Raw genomic sequence first — 22,106 nt, 5'->3', positions numbered from 1 at the left:
TAATATTAAAGTAGGATGGGGGAGGGTTTACCGCTGCGCCGTCTCAGCTAGTGTGCTCGGCGAACGGCGGCAGCCTCCTCCTCCTGAGTCTTGTGTTCTCCAGTCCCCAGCCATTAGTGCTCTGAAAAGCAGCCGGCGCAGGTACCTGTCCCACACACAGCGAGATTATTAGCCGGCCTCAAAATAAATCGGGCAAAAAACGTATCAGGCAGCCAGCAAGATTTGGGGTTAATGTGACTCATTAACCGCAATGTTGCCAGTAGCCATAATAATTTGAGAAGATGGGGGTCACCATTTATTAATCTGAGGTACATGGTGCTATTACATTAGTACCCCCATGTACCTCACATTAAAAGTAAGTGGCCCCAAGCACCTCATTAAATAATGGGCAACATTGGGTTAACCATTAATGTGAGGTACACATGATGACGTTACTTACTATTAATGTGAGGCACATGCAGCTCCAAATTGATAAAACAATGTGCCTGATGCCAATAACCCCATGTTGTCCATTATGTTAAGCGGGGTACTTGACAAGGTTGCTATTAATATGTGGCACATGGTTTCATCAAATTTATGTGCCTCACATTAATAGCCAGTAACCTTATCATACTGTAGTACCCAACACCAACCCACACATTAACCCCATGTTGCCCAATGTTCATTATGTTAAATAATAAATGTAATCGGTATATAGTGTTATATATTTTAATATGCACCTTGTGTTTTGTTATGAATGAGTCAGCGCTAACCAACACCCCCTAAGCCCTGCCCCAGAACCCCAACACCCCACCCGGCCCTTGGGAAAATTGTCTTGCATGAAACTGGTCCTTGGTGCAAAAAAGGTTGGAGACCACTGCTCTATATCATTGTGTATATGTACTGTAAATAGATGCAGATCCCACCTCTTGTCCAGCAGTCCCCACATTCAGATGGAGAGTTGGCCGCACTTGACTTTCTCAATTTACTTCATTGAATGGGCTTGGACCATTGTTTTTGACATAGGTGCAAACCCTCCTCGGTCATATATTCAGGCATATCCGCATGAATGCCCTTCAGTTTATTCCTCCTTCTATACACAAGAGTTGTCAGGGTTAGGCTACTTTCACATAAACATTTTGGCATTCCAGTTTTGAGATCCGGCGGAGGATCTGAAAACCAGGCCAAAACGGTTCCATTTTATCTCCATGCATTCAGAATGGAAAGAGATCTGTTCACAATGCCTTCCGTTCGGTCAGCATTCCGTTTTGTGACCCGAAACAAAACCGCTGCAAGCTGCGGTTTTGTGTACAGTCATCGACAAGGACCAAACTGCATCCCTCTCTAAAAATAATGTAAGTCAATGGTGACGGATCAGTTTTTTCAGGATCCTAAAATAATTGATCCGTCACCCATTGACTTTCAGTAGTTTGTTCTGTTTCTATTTCACACAACTGCATCCTAACGGAACGGGTGCATACTGATGTGTAATCAAAACAGAACCGTTTTGGTCAGGTTTTGATATTGCATATGTGAAAGTATCCTAAAGTGACTACCGTCACATACAAACAGGGATAGTGCAACCCTAAAACTTCCCGGACCCTCTATACCTGCCTACTTGTACGGTCACCCTAGGCAGTGACCCCACAACTGGGTGATGGTTCTTATACTGAAATGTGTGAGGGAAACACACAAAGAAAGATAAACAAACAGTTGTATGGAAAAGGGTCAAATGTAAGTTGGACAGTGAAATACAAAAATGCCAGAGGCAAACAAGAAAACCAAATACGCCAAAAAGTCAGAACCAGGAGATCAATACAATACCAAATTGCCAGAAGCCAAAAAATGTAGTCACAATACCAATCCAGAAGCCAAAGGAGTCTTCAGTGCCACAAGGGAACAGCAGGGGGAGCCAGAGGACAAGAAATTCACCAGCACCTGCACATGCAGGCACCAGCCTTTTATACTGAGGAGGAAGCAGCTCACACCAGTGTCACTGCACGCTCTTGAGCCCCAGCATGCCACCTTATTGGCCCGGGGCTCTGATGTCAGAAGGGCCCTCTCGGTAGCCCTGGTCACCCAGCGGCACTTAGGGGAACCGTGACAGGAGTATTGTTGTATCATGCTTGTGAGCATTTGGCTTCATGCCCGCAACCGTGTTATGACTATGTACAATTAACCAGTTGTATTTGGGTCCCTACTGTACCTCCAGTGTGCTTCCAAATCCTATACAGAGGTTTTTCTGTTTTATTCTTTATGATTGTGGTATATGAAAAATGGCTGAATTTGCCTTCTCGTTGTTTTTCCTTCTTCTGTAATAAGGTGCTGTACCGAGACAGTATAAGGTGACATACAGAGTTCCTAAAACTCTGTAGTACTGAGCATTAGGAACATAGTATGCCTTCAATACAGGCTCCGTGCACATAGCTTTGCAATATCATGGATGTTTCACCCCTTCCCTTCTGATATGGACTCCCAGCTGTATCCTTCACTGTGTGATAGTGAACTGAAATAATCAATTCTGTGTCACTAAAAATAGGAACACAGTGTTCATGATTATTATTTTTTTCATTCTGTACTTGTGTAATTACCCTCATGTACAGGTCATGTGTGTACAGGCATGCAGTTATGTATTGGGCAGATATGTAAATGAGTACAGGTATGGTCTGGTTAGACACAGAGATTTCCACAAACTCTGTAAAAGTGCTTCCCCCGCTGCCCTATAAAGAGGCTATTATTGGGTAGTGTACCTCTTGGTGAAAGATTGTTGACTGCTAGACACCCGAAGACAGTTTGCCCAGCTGAAAGACTTTGAGAGGAGCCACATCATTGGACTGAAAGACCCAGGATGGTTGTTTTGATGAATTGCCCACCATCTAGGCCGTTGTGACCTAACTGTTAGGAGGTGTTGGGAGCACTGATTACATTAGGGCACACACAGATACTCCAGACAGACAACCAGTAGAGAGGATTGTTTAATTCACCAGTGAGCATGAGCAGCTCCCACAGTTTTATTGTCCACAATCCAAAACACAGGTGGCACCTTCATTACACACCCCTGTCTCTGCCCGGACCATTTCCAGGTGCTTAGCAGAAGAAAAATTTGTGTCACGTGCCGATTCCATGTCCTGCCATTGACAGCCACCCAGTGGTTTTGTCAGCGAGAAACCTGGACTGCTGCGGACTGGAACTGTATCATCTTTAGCGACAAATCCAGGTTCTGTTTGGTATCCAGCAATGGTCAAGTTTCATTATGGAGGCCTCATGGTGAGTGCTTCAATCCTTTCTTTGCTGTGGAGTGACACACTGCCCCAACTGCTGGTGTGATGATCTGGGAAGCCATCACATACAACAGGCGGTCACCCTTAGTAGTGATATAAAGAATACTATCAGCGATATGTGCATGACATCCTGTTGCCTCTCATGGCAGGGCTTCCAACGCTGTAGGATAACGCTCACCCACCCACGAGGAGATAAGCCCTTTGTGTTTTGCAAGAAAAGAAAAGTGTAGACCCTCATCATTCTAAAACATAAAATGTTGTTCCCATCACCAAGACACCCTACTCATAAAAAGGGTTAAAGAGGACCTTTCACCACTCCTGACATGTCTGTTTTAATTGTTTCATGCATTCCCCATGTAGTAACAATTCTGGGGAAACTATTCTTATGTCTCTATGTTGTGCCTTTCCTTTATTATTTCTACTAGCCATTATGAATAAATTGCTAGCAGTCTGCAGTAAGGGTACAGAGGGGTGGTAACCAGTTGCGCGGGTGTACCTGCACAGACTGACAATGGCAGCACTGATTAGATAAAGTGAGACTATGCAGGGACACACCCACAACTAGTTACCACTAGGGATGAGCGAATCAACTTTAGATGAAACATCCGAAGTCAATTCGCATAAAACGTTGTTCTAATACTGTATGGAGCAGGCGCTCCGTACAGTATAATAATGTATTGGCTCCTATGAGCCGAAGTTATTGCTTAATAAATTAATTTGTACTGTAAAAAAACATTTTCCGAACTCGTGTTCGGTTCCAAGTGGTACCTTCGATAACTTCGGCTCATCGCAGCCAATGCATTCTAATACTGTACGGAGCTCCTGCTCCATACAGTATTAGAACAAAGTTTTATGCAAATCGACTTCGGATGTTTCATCCGAATTTGATTCGCTCATCCCTATTTACCACCCATCTGTACCCTTAACGCAGACTACTAGCAATTCATTCATAACTTCGAGGAGAAATAATAGAGGAATGACACAACAGAAAGTCATAAGAATGCTCCAGAATTGTTATCACATGGCATGTCAGGAGCGGTAACAGATCCTCTTTAATATTGTATAAAGGTAATATTTGGTAATTGTACATTTAGTAGCTTTCCTGTAAGGGAAATAAAAGTTAGAAACATTTTTTTTGTTTTTGCCTGTTTCTGTAGGGCTGGAAGAAGAAAGATCCATTTGATATAATCTCATCCAGTTTATATGGCAGATACCAGGCAGAGTTACATGTTCTACACTCAATAGTAGTTATGTCGGATATATTGCTTACAGCAGAGGCCCTCCGTCTCTTTTGGCGCCCAATATACTAATAGCGTCAGTACAGGGAGGAGGAGATGGTCGCGTTTGTCGGGGGCGTCTCCTTCTCCCTAGCTGTGAGATGTCCAGTCACAGCCATTGAGAAAAAAAAGCTCACCTTCTCCCCTGGCTGTGATGCTCTCTGCTGCGATTGGACAGCTCACAGCCATGGAGAAGGAGACGCCCCCTGAGAAACCCGGCCATCTCCTCCTCCCTGTCCCGATGCTATTGGTTAGGATAAAGTGCGCCAAAAGAGATGGGAGGCACAGCGCTAAAATGGAGCAGCGAAGCTGAAAAAAAAGATAGAGATATGACATTTCCTAAACATGCCCTACAGTGCCAGGTATTAAAAATGTAATCTCAAAACCGGTGAAAGGCCCTTTTTAAAAATGGGACAAAATTCAATGTGAGGATGAAACTGAAAGGAAAAAAAACACTATACTGCCTTTTTTTGGGGGGTGGGGTTTGTTTTTAGTGCAATTACAAAACACTAGCTTTGTGTCGTCATATTTGGACACCCATAACTGCAGATAAAAAATGACAAGAATAGGACACCTATCTTTTTTGCGGGCTACAGAACGGACATACAGATCTGGACAGCAGACGGTGTGTTGTACGCATTTTTTGCAGATCTATTGAAATGAATGGGTTCGCATCATATAAGGACCAGCACCGTACATGTACGCCGCTGTGTTTGGGCGGGTGCAGGAGACGCGCCTGCCCGATCAGCGTCAGGGGTCCAGTAGTCACTGATAGCCGGACCCCTGCTGCATGCGCCGACATCATTGAAATCTCCGTGCAGGGATTAACCCCTTAAGGACACAGCCTTATTTCACCTTAAGGACCAGGCAATTTTTTGCAAATCTGACCAGTGTCACTTTAAGTGGTGATAACTTTAAAACACTTTGACTTATCCAGGCCATTCTGAGATAGTTTTTTCGTCACATATTGTACTTCATGACACTGCTAAAATTGGGTCAAAAAAGTTAATTTTTTGCATTAAAAAATATCTATTTTACCAAAAAATGGGAAAAATTAGCAAATTTCAAGGTTTCAGTTTCTCTACTTCTGTAATACATAGTAATACCCCCAAAAATTGTGATGACTTAACATTCCCCATATGTCTACTTCATGTTTGAATTCTTTTGGGAATGGTATTTTATTTTTTGGGGATGTTACAAGTAGGGGTGCACCGAAATTCCGGCAGCCGAAAATGCACCTAATCCATTTCGGCCGATGTTTGTACATATCGGCAGAAAATAGCGGGGAGGGACTGGGAGGAGGAGCTGGGGGCCGGTGCGTTCACTGTGCTCCGGCCCCCAGCTCCAGTAGTTATAAAAAGTGTGTAATTAATACGGATTCTATTCATGAGGCCCCCTCTACATCCTACTCACAGGGCTGTTATCTTAATGCTGGCCGGCCGGGCAGACGAGCGGCAGCGTCACGACTGACGTCATGTGCCCGGCCTACTTTCTGAATGAATAGAATCCGTATTAATTGCACACTTTTTATAACTACTGGAGCTGGGGGCCGGAGCACAGTGAACGCACCGGCCCCCAGCTCCTCCTCCCAGTCCCTCCCCGCTATTTTCTATTAATTGTACAATTGGGGTGGTCTGTGGATGGCACTGTTATGGGGGGGGTCTGTGGATGGCACTGTTATGGGGGGGGGGGTCTGTGGATGGCACTGTTATGGGGGGGGTCTGTGGATGGCACTGTTATGGGGTGGGTGGGGGTCTGTGGATGGCACTGTTATGAGGTGGGGGGGTCTGTGGATGGCACTGTTATGGGGTGGGTGGGGGTCTGTGGATGGCACTGTTATGGGGTGGGTGGGGGTCTGTGGATGGCACTGTTATGGGGTGGGTGGGGGTCTGTGGATGGCACTGTTATGGGGTGGGTGGGGGTCTGTGGATGGCACTGTTATGGGGTGGGTGGGGGGGTCTGTGGATGGCACTGTTATGAGGTGGGGGGGTCTGTGGATGGCACTGTTATGGGGTGGGGGGTCTTTTAAAAGTATTTGGGCAAAAAGGAAGTTTCGGTCAAGGGGTATCCTGAATTTTCGGTTTCGGTTTCGGACCAGAATTTTCATTTCGGTGCACCCCTAGTTACAAGGCTTAGAAGTTTAGAAGCAAATCTTGAAATTTTTCAGAAATTTACAAAAACCCAATCTTTAGGGACCACTACAGGTCTGAAGTCACTTTGCGAGGCTTACATAATAGAAACCGCCCATTCTATAAACTACACCCCTCAAGGTATTCAAAACTGATTTTACAAACTTCGTTAACCCTTTAGGTGTTGCACAAGAGTTATTGGCAAATGGGGATGAAATTTGAGAATTTCATTTTTTTTGCCTAATTTCCAATTTTAACCCATTTTTTTCACTAACAAAGCAAGGGTTAACAGCCAAACAAGACTGTATCTTTATTGTCCTGACTGCCGTTTACAGAAACACTCCATATGTGGCCATAAACTACTGTACGGCCACACAGCGGGGCGTAGAGTGAAAGGTGCGCCGTATGGTTTTTGGAAGCCAGATTTTGCTGGACTGTTTTTTTGACACCATGTCCCATTTGAAGCCCCCTGATGCGCCCCTAGAGTAGAAACTCCATAAAAGTGACCCCCATCTAAGAAACTACACCCCCCAAGGTATTCAAAACTGATTTTACAAACTTTGTTAACCCTTTAGGTGTTGCACAAGATTTAATGGAAAATAGAGATACAATTTCAAAATTTCACTTTTTGGGCAGATTTTCCATTTTAATATTTTTTTTCCAGTTACAAAGCAAGGGTTAACAGCCAAACAAAACTCATTATTTATGGCCCTGATTCTGTAGTTTACAGAAACACCCCATATGTGGTCGTAAACTGCTGTACGGGCACACGGCAGGGCGCAGAAGAAAAGGAATGCCATACGTTTTTGGAAGGCAGATTTTGCTGGACTGTTTTTTTTGACACCATGTCCCATTTGAAGCCCCCCTGATGCACCCCTAAAGTAGAAACTCCAAAAAAGTGACCCCATTTTAGAAAGTACGGAATAGGGTGGCAGTATGGTTGGTACTAGTTTAGGGTACATATGATTTTTGGTTGCTCTATATTACACTTTTTGTGCGGCAAGGTAACAAGAAATAGCTTTTTTGGCACGTTTTTTTTGTTGTTATTTACAACATTCATCTGACAGATTAGATCATGTGGTAATTTTATAGAGCAGGTTGTCATGGACGCGGCGATACCTAATATGTATACAATTTTTTTTATTTATGTAAGTTTTATACAATAACTTCATTTTTAAAAACCCCCAAAATGTTTTAGTGTCTCCATAGTCTAAGAGCCATATTTTTTTCAGTTTTTGGGCGATTATCTTGAGTAGGGTCTCATTTTTTGCGGGATGAGATGACGGTTTGATTGGCACTATTTTAGGGTGCATATGACTTTTTGATCGCTTGCTATTACACTTTTTGTGACGTAAGATGGCAAGAAATGGCTTTTTTTACACCTTTTTTTTTTTACGGTGGTCATCTGAGGGGTTAGGTCATGTGATATTTTTATAGAGCCGGTCGATACGGACGCGGCGATACCTAATATGTATATTTTATTTTTATTTATGTAAGTTTTACACAATGATTTCATTTTTGAAACAAAAAAAAAATCATGTTTTAGTGTTTCCATAGTCTAAGAGCCATAGTTTTTTCAGTTTTTGGGCGATTATCTTGAGTAGGGTCTCATTTTTAGCGGGATGAGATGACGGTTTGATTGGTACTATTTTGGCATATATGCGACTTTTTTGATCACTTTTATTACGTTTTTTGGGAAGTAAGGTGGGCAAAATTTCTATTTTCTCATAGTTTTTATTTTTTTATTTTTATGGTGTTCATCATGCGGGGAAAGTAACATGACCGTTTTATAGATCAGGTCATTATGGACACGGCGATACCTAATATGTATTTTTTTAATTTTTATTCAGTGATAAATGTTTTTTTTTTATCTTAACTTTTTTCACTTTTTTTTACATTTTTTTGACCCAGACCCACTTGGTTCTTGAAGATCCAGTGGGTCTGATGTCTGAATAATACAGTACAGAACACTATATAGGGTTCTGTACTGTATTTTACTTACACTGAACAGATCTATGCTATTAGCATAGATCTGTTCAGCACCATGGACAGCAGGACGCCTGAGCAGGCGTCCTGTTGCCATGGGAACCTTCCCCGTCTGCCACAACTTCGCAGACGGGGAAGGGTAAGCGGGGGGCTGTCGGGGGGCTCTCTCCCTCTCCATCGGGGGGCTGCAAAGGCACAGCAGCCCGCCAATGGGAGAGGAGGGAGCCCCTTGACCCTGACAGTTAACCTTTTCCATACCGCGGTCCATACGGACCGCGGTATGGAAAGGGTTAAACGGCTGACATCTGCACAGATGTCAGCCGTTTATACCAGGGTGTCAGCAATGTGCTGGCCCCCTGGTATAACCCACTAGAAGCCAACGAATTTTCAAGGGGAGGCGGGCGGGGAATTGTGATCCCGCCTGCCGCACCGCCCGCCTCCCGCAACGCCCCCACCGCCTGCGACACCCCCCCTGCACCACCCGCCGGCATCAAATCGTGCAGGGGGGGTGCAAAATCTTGATTTTAGGCACTCAGGGACCGCGGGGATCAGAAACTGCAAAAAGCACAACAAACCGCAGGTCTGAATTGACCTGCGGTTTGCTGCGATCGCCGACATGTCCTTAATGGGTTAAAGCTTCCATCGGGTCCCCGTGCTGCTGTGACAGGGAAGACAGCCCGATGGATCTCACAGGAAGCAGGCTGTAAGTGTATTACAATGTGTAATACACTTACAGCCAATGCATCACAATACAGAAGTATTGTGATGCATTGTAAAGGGGATCAGACCCCCAAAAGTTGAAGTCCCAGAGTGGGACAAAAAATGAAGTGTAAAAAATAAATAAAAAAAATTAAAGTTTCAAGTAAAGAAAAAAAAGCGTCCTTTTTCCAAAATAGAGAAATAAGAAAAGTAGACAAATTAGCTATCGCCGTGTCCGCATCGACAGGCTCTATAAAATTTTTTTTTGTCACCTTACATCACTAAAAGTGCAACATCAGGCGATCAAAAAGGCGTATGCTCCCTAAAATCATACTAATCTAACCGTCACCTCATCCTGCAAAAAATTAGACAATCGCCCCAAAAATATAAAAACTATGGCTCTCAGACTATGGAGACAGTAAAACATGATTTTTTTGGTTTCAAAAATGCTTTTATTGTGTTAAATGTAAAAATAAAAAAAAAGTAGACATATTAGGTATCTCCATGTCCGTAACAACCTGCTTTATAAAAATACCACATGACCTAACCCCTCAGATGAACACCAAAAAAGCAATTTTTTGTCACCTTACATCAGAAAAAGTGTAATAACAAGCGATTAAAAAGTCATATGCACCCCAAAATAGTGCCAATCAAACCGCCATCTCATCCCGCAAAAATGATACCCTACTTAAGACAATCGCCCAAAACATAAAAAAACTATGGCTCTCAAAAATGAAATAATTGTGTAAAACTGAAAGTATACATATTAGGTATTGTCATGTCTGTAATAAATTAACGAAAAGGCCAGATATGTCGACCAGGCCCACTTAATCCCAAAATTAGATAGCGTAAGTACTAATCCCGTAGGACAGAGGGATAAAACTTAACATTTATTATTAGTACAATCTAAAAATGAATAAAAATGAATAGACACCAGAGGAGGAGCCTCTACACCAAACGAAAATAACAAGACAGCCTGGCGGGCAAAAATGTACATGTATAAATAGTGTGACCAGATTGATGTAAATAACAGGAACGTTCTCACCCGATTGTAGATCAGGATGTCTCATGAAGAGGACTGGAGGTGGAAACGGTCCTTTGGTACTTGTTGTTCACACTGGAAGGATAGGTGAATATGCCCCTTCAAATTAGGTGGGTGACGGGGTGGTTGACCCTAGACAGCCCTGAATGGGGGGGCAGGGGCTAGTATGCCCTACCTATCTATACGGGGAACTTGCCCCGCAAGGAGCGTCCCCGTCCGGATACCTGACCCTGTGGGGACAGATTCCCTAGTAGTCCCTAAAAAATGCTCCCTACGTGTCACGTTTCAGTTCGTCACAGAAAATCATCAGGGAGATCAATGGTGGGCACAGGACTATGGATGGGGCCTGTGCGACCAAGGAGAAAGGATGGTACAAAAAAAGGGGGGTTGATATAGGTCAAAAGCCTGCCCTCGGATTAACTATCCTGTGGCCTCATTGTTGTATCATAGCTGGCACCCACTGGTGCATCTATATTTAATGATATAATTTTTGATGCGGTCATGCCTTGTGTGTCTTAGCCTGACTGGCCACACACATCCTTAGGCTTTTGACCTATATCAACCCCCCTTTTTTTGTACCATCCTTTCTCCTTGGTCGCACAGGCCCCATCCATAGTCCTGTGCCCACCATTGATCTCCCCTGATGATTTTCTGTGACGAACTGAAACGTGACACGTAGGGAGCATTTTTTAGGGACTACTAGGGAATCTGTCCCCACAGGGTCAGGTATCCGGACGGGGATGCTCCTTGCGGGGCAAGTTCCCCGTATAGATAGGTAGGGCATACTAGCCCCTGCCCCCCCATTCAGGGCTGTCTAGGGTCAACCACCCCGTCACCCACCTAATTTGAAGGGGCATATTCACTTATCCTTCCAGTGTGAACAACAAGTACCAAAGGACCGTTTCCACCTCCAGTCCTCTTCATGAGACATCCTGATCTACAATCGGGTGAGAACGTTCCTGTTATTTACATCAATCTGGTCACACTATTTATACATGTACATTTTTGCCCGCCGGGCTGTCTTGTTATTTTCGTTTGGTGTAGAGTCTCCTCCTCTGGTGTCTATTCATTTTTAGATTGTACTAATAATAAATGTTAAGTTTTATCCCTCTGTCCTACGGGATTAGTATTTACCTCATGTCTGTAATAACCTGATCTATAAAAATATCACATGACCTAACCTCTCATAACCTCTCATGTGAACAGCGTCAACATTATTATTTTTTTTGTCACCTTACATCACTAAAAGTGCTACAACAAGCGATCAAAAAGGCATATCCCCCCCCCCCCCAAAAAAATAGTACCAATCTAACCATCACCTCATACTGCAGAAAATGAGCCCCTATTTTTTGTTTCAAAAATGCTGTTATTGTGTAAAACTTAAGTAAATAAAAAAACTTTACATATTAGGTATCGCCGCGTCTGTAGGCTGCTGTATAAAAATATCACATGACCTAACCCCAAAATAAAAAAGTGTGTCAAAAAAGAAATTTTTTGTCACCTTACATCACAAAAAGTGTAATACCAAGCGATCATAAAGGCCTATGCACCCTAAAATAGTACCAATCACACAGTCATCTCATACCGAAAAAATTAGCCCGTACATAAAACAGTTGCCCAAAAAATAAAAAAAAATACAGTTTTCATAATGTGGAGACACTAAAAAATCATTTTCTTTTTTTTTTAAATGCTTTAACCTGTCAGATGAACGTTGTAAATAAAAAACGGTGCAAAAATATATTTTTTTGGTACCTTGCCTCACAGAAAGTGTAATATAGAGCAACCAAAAATCATATGTACCCTAAAATAGTACCAAACAAAACTGCCACCTTATCCCGTAGTTTCCAAAATGGGGTCACTTTTTTGGAGTTTCTACTCTAGGGGTGCATCAGGGGGGCTTTAAATGGGACATGGTGTCAAAAAAACAGTCCAGCAAAATCTGCCTTTCAAAAACCATATGGCATTCCTTTCCTTCTGCGCCCTGCCGTGTGCCTGTACAGCAGTTTACGACCACATATGGGGTGTTTCTGTAAACTACAGAATCAGGGCAATAAATATTGAGTTTTGTTTGGCTGTTAACCCTTGCTTTGTTACTGGAAAAAATTGATTAAAATAGAAAATCTGCCCAAAAAGTGAAATTCTTAAATTTAATCTCCATTTTCCATTAATTCTTGTGGAACACCTAAAGGCTTAACAAAGTTTGTAAAAATCATTTATGAATACCTTGAGGGGTGTAGTTTCTAAAATGGGGTACTTTTTGGGTGGTTTCTATTATGTAAGCCTCACAAAGTGACTTCAGACCTGAACTGGTCCTTAAAAAGTGGGTTTTGGAAATGTTCTGAATACTTCAAGATTTGCTTCTAAACTTCTAAGCATTCTAACGTCGTCGTCCCCCCCCCAAAAAAAATGACATTAACAAAATGATCCAAACACGAAGTAGACATATGGGGAATGTAAAGTAATAACTATTTTTTTAGGTATTACTATCGATTATAAAAGTAGAGAAATTGAAATTTGCTAATTTTTCAACATTTTTAGTAAATTTGGTATTTTTTTATAAATAAAAATTAAAGATTTTGACTCTAATTTACCACTGTCGTGACGTTCAATATGTGACGAGAAAACAATCTCAGAATGGCTTGGATAAGTAAAAGCGTTTTAAAGTTATCACCACATAAAGTGACACATGTAAGATTTGCAAAAAATGGCCTGGTCCTTAAGGTGAAAAATGTCAGGGCCCTAAAGGGGTTAAACTCCTGATATATAGCATACATGTACAGTGAATGTTGCAAAGGAGTTAAATGATCAATGGCCTCCACTGGAAATGCCAGTTAAAGTCTGATTGCAAGAGAGACTGCAGCCCACATGTGGCCCCCAAGGTCACAGTTTGTGCATGACTCTTTTATATGGTGGGTTGTGCTGCTGCTTTTGACATAGATCGGACAGCACACTGCTCCTAGCTGCTATCGGCTCTGGCTGAGGTCAACTGCTGTCTCCGTTGTATCCTTCCCTTCTCCAGTAGTAGAACAGTGTTACAGATACCAGCAGTAAAGGGGAAGGAGGCTGTACACAACAAGGGGGAAAGATCACTCATGTAGCATCAATGCAGAGCAATATTTCCCATCCAAGGTTTTCAAGAATTGATCCTAGCCCTGATCACTGATTCTCCAGGACAAGACCTATCCTATCGCTTATACAATGAGACACCCTCATCTCCCAGGAGTGCCGAGCCTGTGACGTCAGTGGGTTAGAGCGTTCCAGTTATTGATTGTATAGTAGACAAAGTGACAGCACGTGCAGTGCCCTGGTACCTCAGAAGCCATGAACTATGTGCTGAGTCGGTAGGTGTTAAGACACCGGGACTGAAGGCTGCTACAAAAATGTGTGAAATTGTGGTGGATGGCAGTCCAGTTCGAGCATTGTTGGACACGGAGCCAGGTGAGCCTGGTACATGCCAGCTTGGTATAGGGACTATGTGGACAAAATGCTATGTGTGCTGGACATTCATGGTGATAGTGAGAACTATCCTGTGGCCCTCATTGACTGTGAGACTCCAGTGGGAACTGGGACTGTCACGGCCTATGGTGGTTTTGTATACTTGTGTGTGCGCTTCCCCTTTAAGTTGTAGCCTCCCCCTGTCTGGTGCAGTAAGGGTTAACTTCCTTGCTGGGTGTGGTCAATAGGTGCTTCATCTTACCTGTGGCTAGAGGCCAGGAGTCAGTGGTACTCCAGCCATGGGGTGTGCTGGAGCTAGGCTCCTGGTCTTCATATTCCATCTGTCTAGTGAGGGCCACCCTTGTGGTCATCAATGTTTTCCCGGTGTCTACTTCCCTTCCTGTCCCTATGTGTATGGAGTGGGTTATGTTCAGGGTGTTGATATGTCTAGTTTTGGTGTTACATGTCTGGTGGTGTTTGATGTCCAGCATGTTTGTAAGACATTCCCCTGTCTCACATTTATTGCAGCTTTGGGTGTCCTGGGTCCCTGTGTGGTGTGTGCTGTGTCCTCTAATGTTGATGTGGACAGCAGCACTAGTGCACGGGTTCCAGTCAGTGTGTCTGTGGCAGGTAAGTGTGTTATGGGTTTCGCTTACCTGCCATCTCAATAGCTGTATGTGTCCCCCTCTCCTTGCAGCCTGGCCTCAGATAGAGACTACTGTTCCTCCATGACTGGGATAAACAGGTCGTCTCTCCCCTGCTTCTAAGTGAGGGATTTCCAGGGCGACTCAGGATATTAGGTATCCAGGGTATGAGCCGTCCCACCATCAGGGTCCGCTCATACGGTGAGGAGTCAGGGAGAGGATTAGGGATGTTGTAGGAGGTGACCTGCTCCCTTAATACTCCTTTTTGGCCAGGTTGATCCCCTTTACCCTTTGACACCGCACGGTAGGGGGTTTCCCCCACTCCCCGCCGTGACAGGGACTTATGAACTTGGAGTTGCAAGTACGCTCATGCATGGTGTAATGTTGGTGCGTGACTTTGCCTTGTTCTGAGAGTTGTGGGAAAATAGAGACACTTCTGCAGCAAGTGACGAAACTTCTGCAGAACTTGTGCTTATCCCTTTAAATGAAGGTGTGAGTGAGATGCACATGGAACACAATGGTTTAAGTGAATGACCATTGAAAACAATGGTGCAGATGAGGTGTCAAATGAACCTGACAAGCCAACTGAAATGCATAATGAAAATGTGGAGTTATGTGAAATATGTGGTTATGATGATGACACCCCCTTTCCTTTGCAGGTTGTGGTCAAGGAAGAAGCTTCCCCTACTGGTAAAGATATATGTGATTTAGAAATGCTGGTTAGTGTTGAAAACCCACAGCGGAGTGAACCCACTGTGGGAAATGTGCAGGGAAGTGTGGCAGTGTTAGAGGGTGTACCACACGTACCAGGTGCAGATAACCAGTCTCCACAGTGTTCTATGGTTAGTGAGCTCAGGTGCAGGGTTGAAGAAAATGAATTACAAGCCACAAAGGATGTCAAGTTGCACTTAGAAGTTAACCTGCAAGCTATGAGGGCACAATTTCAGAGAGATCTGCAAGGATGTGATGAGAAGAGTGAAGACAAGAAGATACAACTTGTCAGACAAGTAAAAGAAATGGAAGCAGAGCTTCAAGATGAAAGGAAGCAATGTTCATTGGCTGTAGTAGCTAGAAAGAAGTTTGAGATGGATCTAAAAGACTTAGTGGGACAAATTGACTCTGCAAACAAAACTAGAGAAGAAGCCATCAAACAACTGTGTAAATTGCAGGCACAAATGAAGGGTTACCAGAGAGAGTTGGAATACACTAGAGCATCTAGGAATGATATTTTAAGTCTGTCTAAGAAAAATGAAAAGAAACTTAAAAGTTTGGAGGCGGAGAGGATCCATATGCAGGAGGAGCTTTCTGAGGCAGAGCGTGCCAAAAGGCAAGCCCAACAGGAAAGAGATGAATTGGCCAATGGCAGACTGAGAAAGGCTACTCTCCAAATTGACCAGATGAATGCTGATCTGAATGCCAAATTTAGTAATGTTCAGAAGAATGAGAATGCCCGTCAGCAATTGGATCAACAAAACGAGTTAAAAACAAAATTGCAAGAATTGGAAGGCTCTATTAAATCCAAATTCAATGCATCCATCACAGCAAGAAGCAAAGATCGCACAACTGGAGGAACAGCTTGATACTGAAACAAAAGAAAGACAGGCTGCAAGTAAACAAGTCCGTCGCTCAGAGAAAAAGCTGAATACAACTGGAAGGTGAAAGGCGCAATGCTGAACAGTATAAAAACCAGGCAGAGAAAAATAACCTTGGGCAGATGGAATTGGGCTAGTGATTAGTAAACCCTGAAGAAATCACCTGACTTATGATGTAGGGTAAGAGTTTTATGAATGATAATGGGGAGTATTTTTGAAGTGATTGTAGGGGGAATATTAGTAAAAAAAAATGTCTTAATTGAATATTGGTGGAATGGATCCTGTTTTATTAATTCATTTTTAGGTTGTTTTATGTGGTTTTAATACCGTGTTGTCCGTATTTTTGTTGATGTATGGGTGGGACTTGGGGAGGGTGGGATTGATTTGTGGATTAATGGCAGCCTTGTAAGCGGTAGGACAGACGCCACTGATGAAGCGTGTGAGCGAAACCCGGGTTGGGCAACTGGAGGATTTGTATTTGTGATATGCCTTTTACAAGTCATTGAGTACAATAAATAATTTTATTTAAGACGGAGGAAATAGTGCTTCACTATCAGCGCGACCCCTTGATATCCTGCATGTTTCTGTTGAAGGAGGGGAGATTACCTGAGGAAATAGTGTGTTTTTCATGTCCAGACGGACTGAGGAAAGCCTTGGGAGGAGGAAAGGATTCCAAGAAAACGTGCAGCGCGGTCCTATATATAAACGCATCGAACTATAGTGTGAATTGACCCACATCACTTCTGGGACCTGCAGCGCCGAAAGTCCAGGCAACGTATGAGAGACTGTTTTTACATTTAGTTAGCAGAGAAAAATAATGTTCATGTAAAACTATTGAAGCGCCAGGTAGAAGAGGCTAAGAAATCCAAGTCAGCACCTGTTGAGAATGGCTCTGAAGATGGTAGTGCTGCGGTGCCGGCCGAGGCAGAGAAGATGGAAGAAGTTTCTGCTGAACAAGTTGAAAGGGGTGATATGGATGAAGAAGCCAAAAGACTCATGGCAGTGAGTAGCCAGGACCTGGTCATGAAAGACATCCGCTCTGTTGCTGACGCTTTTCCGGAAGCTAGCAGCCTTCTGAGGAAGAAATTACGGGGAGATGGACAACCAGTATGCAGATGCTGTCTACTACTATGTGATGGCTCTCCTGGAGCTTGCCCGAATGGAGAACAATGTCCTGGGTGACCCTCTGGAGGGAATGCCAGAAGAGGAATATGAAGAGTCTGATAAGGACCCCAATAATCCCACGTGCCTCCAACCTCGATGAGAAAGAAAAGGAGGAATTAAGAGTGCAGGTATATGATACCATGCCTGAGAAGGATGAGAAGGCTAACAAAGTGAATGGAGACTCCAAAAAGACAAAGGCTGAAGAAGCTAAGATTGATGAGTTGGAGTGGGAGAAATCCTAATATGCTGCAGAGCTCAAAGAAGAGGCTGAAGTAGAGTCTGCCGATGTGGAAAAAGCCACCGAAGAAGCAGAGGACTCTGCCACTTCCGCCAAATCTGAGAAAACCACTGCTGAAGAGAAGGAAGAGAGTAGAAATTGAACTTCTGATTGTTCCAGAAGTAGCAAATCTGGAAGCAGAAATGCTATAAAAACTGTCAAGAAAGTGAATCAGATCAATTTAAAAGAAGCGAGCGAGGGCAAGCATGCTCTGCTGAAGATGCTCCACAAAGCAAAGAAGAAAGTGTCTGGACATGACCATGGCTGGAAGCAACTGTGCGAACAGTTCAGTCAAGAGCTGCAGCAGTCCACGAAAGGGCATGAGCATGTTCGGGAGCCAAAGAATCCAAAGGTAGAGCCTGTCAATCGTATAAAAACATATTAGTTTATGAGTAAGGGAAAAAGAGAGATACTATCTGTTGATAAAATAGAGAGACAAAGAGTGCGAGAACGCATCATCGTCCTCGTGAAACAGTAGAAAGTATCTGGCCATTAGATGGGCACCGGAGTCCCTTAAGCATTATCTACTGGGTAGAAAGTTAGTGTTTGCGACAAACCGAGCTCTGCTCGCCTGGGTGTGGCAGAATAAAGGAAAAAGTGTGACACCGGCCACATCTTACAGAGGACACAGTGCAATGTGTAAAAATGCTCAGACCTCCGGTCTGAAGACGAGGAAAGGGATATGTGGTAATGTGTACTGTGCTGGAAGGTGTGTATATCCCACCCAGATACCTCAGCTGGGTGAGCTAAATAAAATCCATAAAGCTGCAGGGGTTTCAGCAAAGTGTAGTTTTCTGAGATAGTTTTGTCTACATTTTGTTCTGGGCTGGATTTTATTTGGACTGGTGGATAGGTTTGGTAGTGGGATCTGCCAGTCCACACCCTTCCAGTATGTGTGTTGTCTTTTGCCGGAGGTGATCGCAGGTGAGGCCTGCTGTAATCAAGGAGGGATAAAACCAAGCCTCTGTGTGTCAGTCTGAGAAGATAGGACTTGGAAGCATAGGCTTACAGAAACTCTGGGTGGTCTCAGCCAGGAGGGCTGAGGGGCCACGAGGCTGTGTGAAGCCGTATCTCTTCCCTATCTGGACTTGTGTTCGATGAGCAGATCTGCTAAGGGTTGGAGCTCGAGACCCTGTGTATAAGCTGTGCTTAGAGGTGAGTCAAGGAAAAGTACTTGTATTAGTTAGAGCCCAGACGGGCAAGAGTTTATTTAATTCTGTTTATGTTTGAGCTTGTGCGAAAATAAAGCATCATTTGGACTAAATCTGTTGTCTGACGAGACGTCTGTGATTGCGACTCCCAGAGAGAGCGATGACTTACAATACAAATAACATTATCTCATGACAATGGTAGTGGGATGTACTAGGCAGCAACTGAGTTCTTAAAGTTAAGTGTTGGAAACAGGAAAATGGGAACAAATTAGGAGCAGCTTTTACAAGGGCCAAATTGTGATAGACAACTGGTTCAAGGAAGGACAAGCTGTAAACCAGTAAAGGGGAGCAATGGCTATCCCATCTGGTCCAACCCTACAGAAGAACTAGTCTACTAAAAAACGCTGAAAAAGTTACTGCCAGCTCCACCTCTTGATGGAGTAGTACGCAAAAAGCACATCGAGGTACTCAAGGCGTTCCAAGTGAACAGCGTATTGTGATGTTACTAATTATAGTTAAAGAGTACATAATTCAGAGTGGTGGCAGCATCAGTGGAGATTTATTTAATCATTGGGATGAAGCATGTTATATAATGTATGCTGTCTGAACGCCCCCCCAGACGAAGGCACGCCGAAACGCGCGTTGGGTTAGCGTCATCCTGGGTGATATAGCACACTGTCTTTTTTGGTGAGTCTCTGTTCTTTCTTTTCCTATCCGGCATTTGACTCAGGATATTTATACCTGGTCTCTACTGTGGTTTGTTTCCTATTTCATTCATGTTGCACTTGCAATACAAACCCCGCTGCAGTAGTTTTCTTGCTGTATAGGTTTATTTTTGACTGTTGACTCACCCCGTATTCAGGTAATTTTTTTGGGTCATTGGCTGGTCATTGTACCATATACTCTCTATTCCATTTATCATTATACTTTTTACAATTGATACGTGTGCTATCCCAGGGTGGCACTCTTTTTCTGCTCCCATTCACTTTTTTTCATGGCATACTATTTATTCCTTTCTTTACATATATATTCTTAATCATGTTATAATAAAATATATTTTTATCATTGGTACTATGAGCTCCGTTCTCTTGTTTTTTCGCTTGTTTCACTCGGGAGCTAGTACCGAGTCACAACTACAAGTGTCCTTTGGGGCTACATTGGGTGGACACTATTTTCCATTTGGACACCTATGGTCTTTTTTGTTTTTCTTTATTAAGCAATTTGCAGTGTAAATAACCTCCTCTGGCATAAACTGTTACTCTTTGGAGACCATGTCCACAGCATTCACGGTTATTCTCCATTCAGAATGCATGGGGATATACCTGATCAGTTCTTTTCCGGCATTGAGCCCTTTTGACGGAACTCAGTGCCAGAAAAGAAAAACGCTAGTGTGAAAGTACCCTTAGAAACCCCTCATTTTTATTTATTTTTATCCTGTGCTATGCGATCAGTGGCACTGGATCATTTCCAGAACCTTGCCGAGTGTGATTTAGTTACTTTATCTTAGAATATTAAATCCAATAAACATAATCTAACTAAACAACAAATATATGCAGTAAAAACACTCAGTAACATGGAGGATTTAGTCAGGCAATCAAAGGGGACATGACTGTTGTACTGGATGCTGGGCTGTATAAGAGCTTGAACCTGCAAATGCTTGATAATGCCCATACTTATCAGAAACTGGGGTGTGATCCCCTGCCTGATTTTAGGAAGAAATTACAAAATATATTTTGTTTTTCTCCCTTATTACTAAGTGTGCAGATGCAATGCCAGTCGTGCTGGAAGGAACGTGGCTCTAAAACACCCGTATGCCATAGAGAAAGGGCATCTGCTGCCTCCGTCTACACCAGTTTGTAAATGACACATGCACCTGATGTGAGATGTACACTGATGAAATTAGGAAAATATGTCCTAGTGACAGTCATCGTCAGCATATACTGCTCTCGCAAGCTGAAGGTAGAGGAATCCAGATTCTGACTGCAAAGGATTTAATGTAAAGGGATATTCCCATCACACACAACTGTGGAATATATATTTTTTTTTAATCATTTTTTAGATACTATAACTTTTTTGTAGACAGAGATGTGTGAGGGCTTGCTATCATCAGGAGGTTTCAACAAAGATACAGAGAGACTATAAGAGTCACAGAAAGGGATAGAAATGGACATCCCTTGGCCATATCCCACACTGATGACCGTTTCATTGTAAACAATGCCCTGCTGAACCAGAGGATGAATGCCACACAACTCCAGGCACATTTAAGAGAGGTGAGAGGCACCAAAGTGTTAAGTCAAGCCATTCAAAACCATTTACATCAGCATGGTCTGCGTGCTAGATGACCTGCAAGGGTATCTGACCACACCACCAAGCACAGGTGTCTTCGTCTTGCATGGGCCAGGGAGCATCTATACTGGACAAGGGACCAGTGGAACTTAGTGCTGTTCACTGATAAATGTCGATTCACACTGAGCAAAAATTATGGCAGATGTTGGAGACATCAAGTACAACGCTATTGTCACGGCTGAGGATGGGGAAAACCCTCAGCCGTGCGATGCCAGAAGATGTTAGTCGTCACTTGGCCAGGAGCACAGGATCAGGGAGCAGGTCACCTCCTATAACGTCCCCAATCTGACCCTGACTCCTAGCTGTATGAACCGACCCTGATGGTGGGAGGGCTCATACACCGTAACCTTTAAGTCCCTACTGGCCCTCAGGGTGGCCCTTACTAGGAGCAGGGTAAGACGACCTGTTCCTCCTCGATACAGAGGAACGGGAGTCTCACTGGCCAAGCTGCAAGGAAGGGGAGACATATACAGACATATAGATATGGCAGGTGAACAACACTGGTTCCAAACTAACCTGCCACAGCCTTGCTGACTGGAACCCATGCACCAGGTATTGCTGTCCACACAAACACTAAGGGGACAGAACACACAAAACACACAGGAAACCAGGACATCTATAGCTGTAATAAACATGAAAAGAAAGGCAACATCAACTTAACATCACATAACAACATGTATGACCACAACGGTGGCCCTTACTGGCAGATGGTATACAAACCAGGAGGATGACTCCAGCAACATGCCTGGAGTACCCCTCAAACCACTGCTCTCAACTGAGGCTAAATAGCCCATGTAGCCACAGACACACCCAGTGTTCACACAAAGAGGGAGTTAACCCTTCCTACACCAGGCAAGGGATGGAAGCCACTTAAAGGGGAAAGTGCACACATAATTAAAACCCTGTGTACACCAGGCATACAAAAGACACCTAACAAAGACAGGTTGCCAGGTGCAACCGCATGCACATTGCAGCAAGCTGCCTAGCACGAGCTCAGGCTGCTATACTGCAGCACACAAAATAACAACTTGTTGCCCGCGGCAACCACAAGTGAGGCAACATACTAGCGGCCATCACTGTCATTGAGCCATTTCTTCACCTATC

General features: G+C 43.6%; 1 pseudogene; it reads left to right on the top strand.

The window, feature by feature from the left end:
• The first annotated feature begins 15,002 nt into the window (after positions 1–15,002).
• Positions 15,003–22,106, top strand: part of LOC122935314 — a 28,430-nt pseudogene continuing 21,326 nt past the window's right edge.

Source organism: Bufo gargarizans, chromosome 4 (assembly GCF_014858855.1).
Source record: "Bufo gargarizans isolate SCDJY-AF-19 chromosome 4, ASM1485885v1, whole genome shotgun sequence".
Classification (NCBI taxonomy): Eukaryota; Metazoa; Chordata; class Amphibia; order Anura; family Bufonidae; genus Bufo; species Bufo gargarizans.
This window is presented reverse-complemented; position numbering and strand designations above follow the sequence as displayed.